Source organism: Xyrauchen texanus, chromosome 40, assembly GCF_025860055.1.
Source record: "Xyrauchen texanus isolate HMW12.3.18 chromosome 40, RBS_HiC_50CHRs, whole genome shotgun sequence".
NCBI lineage: Eukaryota > Metazoa > Chordata > Actinopteri > Cypriniformes > Catostomidae > Xyrauchen > Xyrauchen texanus.
Genome location: NC_068315.1, coordinates 2,603,034 through 2,613,217, shown reverse-complemented (window position 1 = coordinate 2,613,217; position 10,184 = coordinate 2,603,034). Strand labels below are relative to the sequence as shown.

The 10,184-nt window shown below is 40.8% G+C and overlaps 1 protein-coding gene across 4 annotated transcripts in view; it reads left to right on the top strand.

Moving 5' to 3' along the window:
• Nucleotides 1–1,022: 1,022 nt before the first annotated feature.
• The window catches only part of c40h10orf90 (chromosome 40 C10orf90 homolog), a 46,935-nt gene continuing 37,773 nt past the window's right edge, over nt 1,023–10,184 (top strand). For 3 of the 4 annotated variants that reach the window (XR_007969241.1, XM_052112975.1, XM_052112977.1), the window contains exons 1-2: nt 1,023–1,300; nt 6,730–6,802. The gene's annotated coding sequence lies outside the window, so the exon portion shown is untranslated. The remainder of the gene's footprint in view (nt 1,301–6,729; nt 6,803–10,184) is intronic. The other variant, XM_052112976.1, reaches the window with a different exon arrangement.

The following is a 10,184-nucleotide window of genomic DNA, read 5'->3' as shown; positions in this document are numbered from 1 at the left end:
AACATCCTGTTCACGGTGGAAGAGACCAATGAGCCAAATGTCTGAGACTTCAGAGAGAATCTTGTGTAGGCCTAGCCCAACTTTGTCAGTCGGCTTATGTAACTTATTGAAATGCAATCTGGGATGCTAACCATTCCAAATGAAGGACTTCGCTATGCTATCAAATTGCTTGAAATAAGAGAGGGGGACCTCTACAGGGAGTGACTGTAGCTGGCAGTAACATTTTGGAATACAATTAATTTAAATAACATTAACCTTCCCAATCATCAATAAATATAATGAAGCCCACCTGCACACATCGCTCGAAAAACGTTTTATTGAAGGTTCAAAATTAACACGAACTAAATCAGACAAATTTGCTAATTACTTAATGCCCTGTTTGGGCCACTGGAAGGTGCCCGGCTGGAAAACCATTACTGGGAGTACGCCGTCAGAGCCAAAGCTTCGGATTTAGACCAATTGACTTTGTTCTCTGGGAACATGGAAACAAAATGAATAATTCTGTGGAGGCAAGGCATAGATCTAGTAGGGTAAGAGACAAATAATAAAATATAATCTGCATAAAGCAGAAGCTCCCACCATCGCCCCTGGAAAATCATCCTTCTTTCTTATCGCAGCTGCTGATGGATCCAGGGCAAGACAGAACAATAAAATATATTTTTTTAACCCAGATTAATTTCCTCTTTGACTTTTACAGAATTTTCTTGAGTTGATTATGGAGGATGTGAAACCCGGCGGCTGGCAATATGGTGTAGCTGGAAAAATCCGCATGGGCCTTCTACGCAGGTCCTCATCAATGAGGAGTCCTGGAGAGCAGGGTAATTATGAGGGCCCTGTGGCGCAGGTGAATGAGTCCCCTTGCGCAGCTCGTCCACAGAGCTGTATCGATGGAGGCAGGATGGACAAATGGCTTCAATCGCTGGAGAGACTCCAAGCACGTCCATTTCAGAAGCAAATACCACCATTTGTAGACAGAACGGTATCTATGCCAGCCCTCCAGAAGGAGTTGACAGGACGTAGCCCCCTCTTACATGATCTTTCCTCTCACGGAAGGAGGAATCAGGCCCCTAACGTCTGTCCCAGCCTGTGTGAGACCACCCTAAGCAGTGTGGGGTCCATGAAGTCTCACGCAATGTCAGAGAGGAATGATATTGTATACTTTAAACCTGGTCCCAGTGCAGAGAATGCTAAATTGTGCTCTCTCGCTCCAGTTCGCTTCGGGTGGCTGCCCATACAGAGACATGTGATATTGACAGACATGTCTCATAACGCATGCCACCAAGACAACAGCAGGTGCCAGGTAAGAAAGAAGAGGCAGTGATGTCACAGAATGTTGATTTTTATATAGGCCACTAATGGGCTATTTTTGCAATTACGTGCTACCATACTACTCATATATACAGTATTATACTAATATAAATTATTCTATTCCTGTAGTATGTATGTATACTGTGCATAGTTGGCATATGGATGATATACCTGAATGAGCATAATATTTGAATGGTATATTCTGGGTAAATTCTGGGATCAATACAAGTTTAGCTCAATTAATAGCATTTCTGGCATAATGTTGATTACCACAAAAAAAAAAAAATCCTTCTTTTCTTTAAAAAAGTTACATTGAGGCACTTTCAATGGAAGTGAATGGGATTTGATTTTGGAGGATTTCAAGTCAGATATGTGAAACTTATAATTTTATAAAAGCACTTACTGTGCATCAATTCTTTTGTTAAAACTTGTGTATTATTTGAGTATATTAACATTCAAAAATTGGCCACATTGACTTCCATTGTAAGTGCCTTACTGTAACCAAGATGTTTGCTTTTTTATTTATTTTTTTAGAGATAAGGAGGGGAAAATTCAAAGGAATTTTTGTGTTAATCAATATAATGCCACAAATGCTGTCGATTAAGCTCAACTTGTATTGAACCCAGAATATTCCTTAAGTTTCCATACTACACTTTGAAAATGTATTCACTACATGGCTGAGTGCAAAGTGTATATTGTAAGGGCATAGTGTACAGTGAGTGAATTGGGACACAGTTATAGACTTTTTTTAATTTTATTTATTATTTTGAATTTTTGTATTTTATTTTTAAGAATCTAACCACCCAGAACACCCTAACAACAGCATAGCAACTCCCTAGCAACCATCCAGAAACAGTAGCAACTGCCTTGCAACTCGCTAAAATATGCTGAGAATACCCTAGCAACACCTTGGCAACCACCTACTTTTTCTCCCCAGCCTCATGGTGGCACTATTCACATTTTCTTAGCAATATATCAGTATCTAGTTGCATAATGTGTACTCTTTCACATTCTGCTGGGTTATTCCATAACAATTTTCATGTATGATTTTGGAGCAAAAAATAACCTCTGAAAGGTGGCAGCATTATTATTTTATTTTTACACAGAGATAGGTAGGTCTATTACTACTATCAGTTGACTTCGGCACCCCTTGTTGCATTAGTCCTACATGCCAATGGTGTAAATATAAAAATAAAATAAATTGTTTTGTTTTTCCACAGTTGGAGTGCCTATAACTCCACAAGTATTAAAGCCAGCTCAATATCCTTTTACATTCTGGTTCAGAACATAATTTCCTTTTTGTACCTTCAATTGGAAAGCCCTAAATAGTGATATCCCAGAGATATGGGCTCTCAATATTGCTCCATGGGTAAATTGTTAAAATGTACACTTCAAATGGAAGAAAACCAATTTGTCTGCCCAAATGCATAAATATAAAGCTAATGTTGCTTGTCTAACAAAACAAAGGTCTGACTGAAGTACACATAATGTTGAAACCAGAAATGTACCTTTATTTATTTCTAAAGACGAAGTACCCAACTGATTTTCAATGTCAGCAATACGTAACGAAGAGCCAAAAGCAACGACCTCGGTTTTATCCCCATAAAGCATGAGGAAGTTTTCAGATATCCATAATTTAACTTCCTCAAGACAGGAGATGAGATTACTGATGGAACAACAATCGTTAGACCAAACAGGAAGGTAAAATTGTGTGTCATCAGCATAACAATGATAGGCTACACTATACTTCTGAAAGATGGAGCCTAAAGGAAGCATATAAAGAGAAAAAAGCAGAGGACCCAACATGGAGCCTTGCGGGACGCCACATGTGAGCAGTGTTGGGGAAGAGAAGTGATTATCAATACTGATAGAAAATGTTCTTTCCTTAAGATATGAGGAAAACCAGTTTAATGCAACTCCCTGGATACCAACCACCTTCTCAAGACGATTTAAAAGAATGGAGTGATCGATCGTGTCAAATGCTGCACTGAGGTCTAGAAGGATTAAAATGGCCCTGTTGCCAGAATCCAGGGAGACTAAAATGTCATCGGGCACCTTTAATAGTGCAGTCTCAGTACTATGCAGTGACCTAAAGCCTGATTGAAATTTGTCAAATATGTTGAAGGTGGTTAGATAAGAATAGAACTGCGAATAAACCACCTTTTCCAAGATTTTGGACAGAAAAGGCAATTTTGAAATAGCCCTATAATTCTTAAAAACTGTAGGGTCAAGGTTAGGCTGAACCACAGCATGTTTAAAGCTGGCAGGGACTACTCCATTTCTCAAAGAACTGTTGATTATGGCCAGCATAATGGGAGCAACAGAAATAAAAACATCTTTGAGAAGCCGTGATGGTATGACATCAATGTGAGAATTAGTAGGTTTCATTAACAAAATTATATCCGACAGTTGGGCAGATGAAACGGGGTCATAGTGACTTAAAGAACTGGAAGGCAGCGTGGGTTCAGAGTGTATCACAACTGGGCCCAAGACATTTGTTCTAATGTCTTGAATTTTGTCAATAAAAAATTCAAGAAACTTTTCACATGTCTCAGGGGTTGCATCTGGATAGCCCACAGGGGCGGGGTTCAAAACGGAATCAATTGTATTAAAAATTATCTTAGGCCTATGGGCATTTTTAGCAATTAATTCAGAGAAGTAGTTCGATTTTGCAGTCTTGACAGAGACTTGATACTGCTTTAAGGAATCGCGAAACATCTCAAATGAAACCTTAAGTTTATCCTTCTTCCACTTACGCTCTGCCTTCCTACATTCCTGCCTAACAGAGCGAGTATGCTCATTAAGCCAAGGCTGGATGCCTGACTTATTTTTACATCTCCGTGACTTTAAAGGAGCAAACTGATCTAAAATGGCAGTGCAAGTTGTGTTAAAGACTTCAACCAACTGTGAGGTGTCTGAAGTACAAGTAATGACATCAGTGATATGAGACAGATAAGCAGAAGCATACACCTCTGAAAACGGCATAACTGTGGAAGAATGAATCGCACGAGTGACCATAAATCGTAGATATCCCAAACTTACTGTTATGTTTCCACATCCCCTGAACAGTAGGCAGTGTACACGGCACAGTATAAAGTAAGCTATATGCTAATATTGCATTCCTAACATTTGGAAAATCCAAAAAGAATTTGAAGATTTTTACATTACTTCCTGGATGATTTTAGAGCGTGTCCCCTGATAATGGCTTTTCTTGGAGATAAAATAGCTTTTAGGAGAGGAAAGTGTTCTGACTTTCAGAAATTCACCAAACCACTTAGATTCAACATCCATTTGTACGTTTTTGGATGTTGCCGTTTCTAAATAAAAATAAGATTTAAAATGTAATAATAACAGATCTGTGTGAGTTTAACAGGGGAGCCCCACTTTATAAATCACACATATTTTAGTGCCTCACTCCTGAATGGCTCCTTACAGTATAAAACGTTTTTGCCCAACAGTTCAGAGCGATTGAGTCATTCGCAGTGGAGATAAAAGCCATCGGAATCTCTCTGGCTCTTTCTGCCACCTCTGTACACTAACAACAATTATTCTCTCACCTCCTCTACCAGGAGCAAATCCCAGAAATGAACAGCCAAACTATCAGACCTGATTTACTTTAGTGCCATTTGATGCCAGTGAGGAAGATAGAGGAATAGAAAATTGAAAGAAGGCGAAAGAGAGAAATCTCTGAATAACTGTCAAGTACATAAACGTCAGTGGCTGCCTTGGTGCTGCATCAAGCCGAGATAAAACAGCTCTGTCAGCAGGTGCTTAGATCCATTCTGAACAGGTTTAGGAGCGATTAAATCCAACCGCTTCAGAGCCAACTACCGGATCACAACAGAGCTGCAGCGCTCAAGAGCTGCAGAAATTACGGGATGCTCTGCAATGCTTTAATATAAAGATCTGGAAGCATTTGTGGACAAAGCGCTTTACATCTTTTCACTTCAGTCATTCAAAGTTTAAAGACGCCATGAAATCAAAAGGAGTTGTATGGTCTTTAGTCCATGTTTGTTAGATTTGAGGCCTTCTATAAGCTAATTGTAAGGGGGTTAAGAAGGGCAAGGAGGAGGCGAGAACTGGCTTGTCAATATAAATAATAATTTACTTAAACTCAAAACAAAAGCACAAACATAAACACACACATGACGGACATGCCCGTAATTCTCTCTCTCTCGAACCGTCGTCACTGGCCGCCTTTATCCCTCGCTCGCCCCATCAGGCTGCCCCCCTCCGCTCCACACTCCTCCCGGCGTTACCTCAGGCCAGGGTGCCACCAGCATGACCTACACCCCCCCCCCCTTTCCCTGGGGAGGGGCGTGCTTTGCGCCCTGTCAGGTCATCCCCGCCTTCCTCGACCTGGGAGGAGACAGGAGGGGAAAACAAAACAAAAATAAAAAAAAAATAGGCGAGGGAAAAGGCCAACACGGTGCGAAAGAGAGAGAGAGAGGAGAGAGAGAAAAAGCTCAGTCACCGGTTCTCTGATGTACCGTCGCGTGGTCCTCGAACACTCCTCCGCACTCTCCGGCAGACGACAGCCGCTCCTCAAAAAAAAGTCAAACCTCCGACCCCCAGCGGACAGAACGCCCCTCCGCTTTTCTGGCGGCACGTGGGGACACTCCTCCGCCCCTGGCAGCGGCCCTACCGCTCCAGGCGGTCGGGGAGTTTCTTTCCTCCTCCCCTCGTGGACGGCGGTCTTCTCTCAACCCCTCCACGTCTCTGGGGACGGCAGGGCACTCCTCCGCCCCTGGCAGCGGCTCCCTCACTCCAGGCGGTCGGGGAATCCAGTCCCCACTCGCCCCGCGGCCGTTCCCCGCGTCCTGGCGGTCGGGCTACTCCATTGCCCGACAGATGGCAGCGGCGCTCCCCTGGGTGGACGGCAGTGTCGAGGACTCTGCGACGGGCATCCCTCCTCCTTCCCGGGTTTTGGCACCAATGTAAGGGAGTTAAGATGGGCAAGGAGGAGGAGATAACCGGCTTGTCAATATAAATAATGGTTTAATATAAAACTTAAACAGAAGACAAACACACGGACATGTCCGTAAACTATCTCTCTCTCGTCGCACCACCAATGCCCAAGGCTTTCTCATGGTCCAAGGCTTTGATGTAAACTATGGGCTATTGGCTATAAAAAGGTTCAGTTATTCAGTATGTCCCACCCCAACTTCATGTTTCAATAGAATATTCGACAACATGGGAAAGAAAATTGAAACATGTGTCATTTCATGGTATCCTTAAACTATGTTACGTACATCTGTCAGTGCATTTCAGTAACTATCCCAACAAAATAAAGATTTAATCAAGTTTGATCATGCCAGATGAATCTTAATGCATTTTTACACAGAAATTATATCTTTTTGATGTTATGGTAGCTGTCCATTTTACATCTGAAATCAAAAGTGTGTGTGTGCTTTATTCCAGCAGAAACTGAAGTCTCCTATTACTCCAGTGTTACTCAGTAATCCTGTCAAACCGAATGGATCTGGACCAAATGGTGCGTATAAGTTGGGAGATGTCATATTCAATTTCAAATAAACTGCGAAGTCTAGGTGGCTAGTCACCTGTGATTCAGGTTTGGACATTTGAACTTAAAAGTGAAAATACAACCACATGGAAACATTTAGTGACTGGGATCTGAGCATAACTTTTATAGTCAGAAGCAGAGTGTTTTTTCAAAGGACAGGTATTTGCCCCATTTCCAACCATACACGTCCAATATGCCAAGCTGTCCATATGACATCTTTTCAAATGCTACAACCCTGCCCAATTCAGTGAACCATTCTTGAAATGAGGGAGCGCAATTTCATTTCCATCCTCTACGAATGATCTGTCTGACAATCATTACAGTAGTTTGGATCCAGCTTTTTGTATATCTGTCACCTACTATAATAACCACCCCATCACCCAATATACATAGACTAGGGTGGAATTAATTTTGATTGTCTTAATCCTCACATGTAAAATTCTGGGCTCTTACCCGGAATTCCTGAATCTTAGCGCAGAACCACAGAGCATGTGCTCTGAGTCACCAACACTCTGAATCAACAAGCATTAATACACTGATGCGTCATGCCCCTTTCCAAAGGCTATGAGCAACATACAGAGGGTGTCTGCAGCTTTAGAGGGCTGTGTACTACAACCAAAAATAGAGAGTTGTTGGCACAACTGTAAATACCTGAAAAATTTAGACCTAGAAATCCCAAAATGCTGGGTTATATTTTCTAATTATCTCAAAGCTTCATTTTCAAGTGTAGCAACACCCTTCTTCATCCATTCTTTCCAGCAAAAGGGGGACTCATTAATACACAATTTGGGGTTCAGCTATAAGCTTGAGGAAACATTTAGGTAAGTGTCAAAATTGAACATATGGGAAAACTTTGTCCAAACTGAATGTAAGAGTGAAATAATGGGGTGTATTTTGATAGAAAGACTTTGCAATGGTGAGATTGGGGCAAGGACCGCTTGTTCAATGTTGTACCAGGAAAGGGCTCACTCAGGAGGAAGAGACCAATGGGCCAGGTGTCTGAGACTAAAAGCATAATAATAAAACAAAAGTTTGGGGAGGCCTTAACCTCCTTTTTCAATTGGTCAATGTAACATACTGAAATGCAACCAAGGTTGTTTACCATTCCAAATAAAAGACACAGATATTCTATAAAAAAAAATTAAAAACAAGAACCAATCCACATCACGCAAGATTCTTTTCATTAATGGTTCAAAATTAACTCTAACTAAATCTCTCAGATTTGCTGTAAATAAAATGCCTAAATACCTAATGCCTTGCGTGGGCCATGTAAAGTCGCCAGGATGGAAAGCAGTGGTAGGGCAATATGCTGTCAGAGCAAGAGCTTCTGACTAATTCACCCTGTATCCTGAAAATTTGGAGAAAGAATAATTAATTATATGGAGGTGTAAAGCGATTTCAACGGAAAGGAGGAGGCGAGAACCGGCTTGGCAATGTAAATAATATTTTAATTAACTTAATTAACTTAATGCTAAACTTAAACAAAAGACAAAGACACACACATGACGGACATGTCCGTAACCGATCTCTCTCTCCCGCTCCATCCTCCGCAGTCGGCCTTTATCCCTCTCGGAGGCTTGATTAGCCTGATAAGGGACCGGGTGTGTACAATCACGACCCAGCCCCGCCCTCTGCCCTGCCACAGGAGGCTAGGCATAGATCTACTTGGGTTGGAGACAAATAATAGTATATCATCTGCGTAGAATAGAAGTTTATGCACCCCACCTCCTTCTACGAAAACCAGGAAAATGCGACTGCTAATGGTTCCAGGGCAAGACAGAACAATAAAGGGTCGAGAGGACAGCCTTGCCGGGAACCCCTACCAAGAGAAAAAAAAATCTGAAATCAATACATTAGTTTGCACTGCTGCTACCGGTTAACTTAATCCACCCAATAAAAGTGTTCCCAAATCATTCGTTAATGTTTACATAAAGTTTATAAAACATCTAATATTATCAGAAGAACTACAACCACGTATAAACCCCACTTGATCCATATGTATAATAGATGTAATTACTCTGCTTAATCGATTAGCCAGAATTTTAGGCAATATTTTTACATCTAACTTGATCAGAGAAATTGGACGATCTTTATCTTTTTTTAAGAATGCACCATGGTTGGCGGTAGTTCACCTTTATTTAATGACTCTGTATAAACTTCTAACATAAGTTGAGCCAGTTCTGTGAAATCAGATCAAAAATTCTGCTGCAAAACCATCTGGCCCTGGAGCCTTACCTGATAGCAAGTCTTTTATTACCTCAACAAGGTCCTCCAAAGTAATATCTGTGTCAAGAGAGTATTTTTGTTCATTCGTCAATTTTGGAAGTTCTAATGGCTCTACAAAGTTGCTAATATCCTTATTGGTAGACGTGGACGTGGAACCGTAAAGATCGAAAATAGAATTCGTTAAAGGCTTTATTAATATCTGTGGCAGAAGAAAATATGTTGCCTCCAGAAGACTTGTGGAAATGGAGAAAATGTGGAAAAAACTCTGTTTTATGTATCTGGCAAGAAGTCTCTCTGCCTTGTCCCCCCTACTCAAAATATGTCTGTCTTGCCCTGAATAAACAAAACTCTACCTACTGTGAGAAAATAGTTTTGTACCTATACTTTAGCTGAGTCAACTCTCTCAGACCATTGGATGACATTCAGTGCTTCAGCTCTGTTCCAGCACTTTTAATACTCTTTTCCAATTTTATGAATTCCTGTGCTTTGATCTTTATCAAAGATGACATGTGATGACTTCCCTGCTCTTACTTAGTCCAGCACTATAAAACACATGCCCACCCCATACCCTGTCAAGTTTTCAGCTTCATGTGGAGAAAGGTGCGTTTCTCGAAGGAACGCTATATAAGAATTTGTACTCTTAAGAAAAAATACCACCTTCCTTCTTTTCATAGGGTGCCCCAGCCCATTAACATTCCACGTGGAGAGAAAAATTGTTGTTATATTAAAGTATGACATATTGACATGTAAAAAAATTGTCAACCTTGCACATAACAGTCACTATCACTCAGATATTTGACGGTCCATGCACGCTCATGAGACTTTCCATGACACTATTGCTAGCGGATTGCTCAAGTCTGGTGATAATTACATATACTGTATATGTATATATATATATTATTTTCTTTTTTAAATTGTTTTTATTTATTTTTTCTTAACATAAAATCGCGCCATTAAATTGTACGTAAATATGTTCAATAAAATAAAAAATAAAAAATTCATAAGGCCCCAGTAAACAATAACATTGAACCCACAACATGAGCAAATTAGCTCAACAGCAAGATAACAAAGGGAGAAAAAAGAAAGGAAAGGAAAAGAGAGAGCCAGGCAGGAGCCAATGGGCACA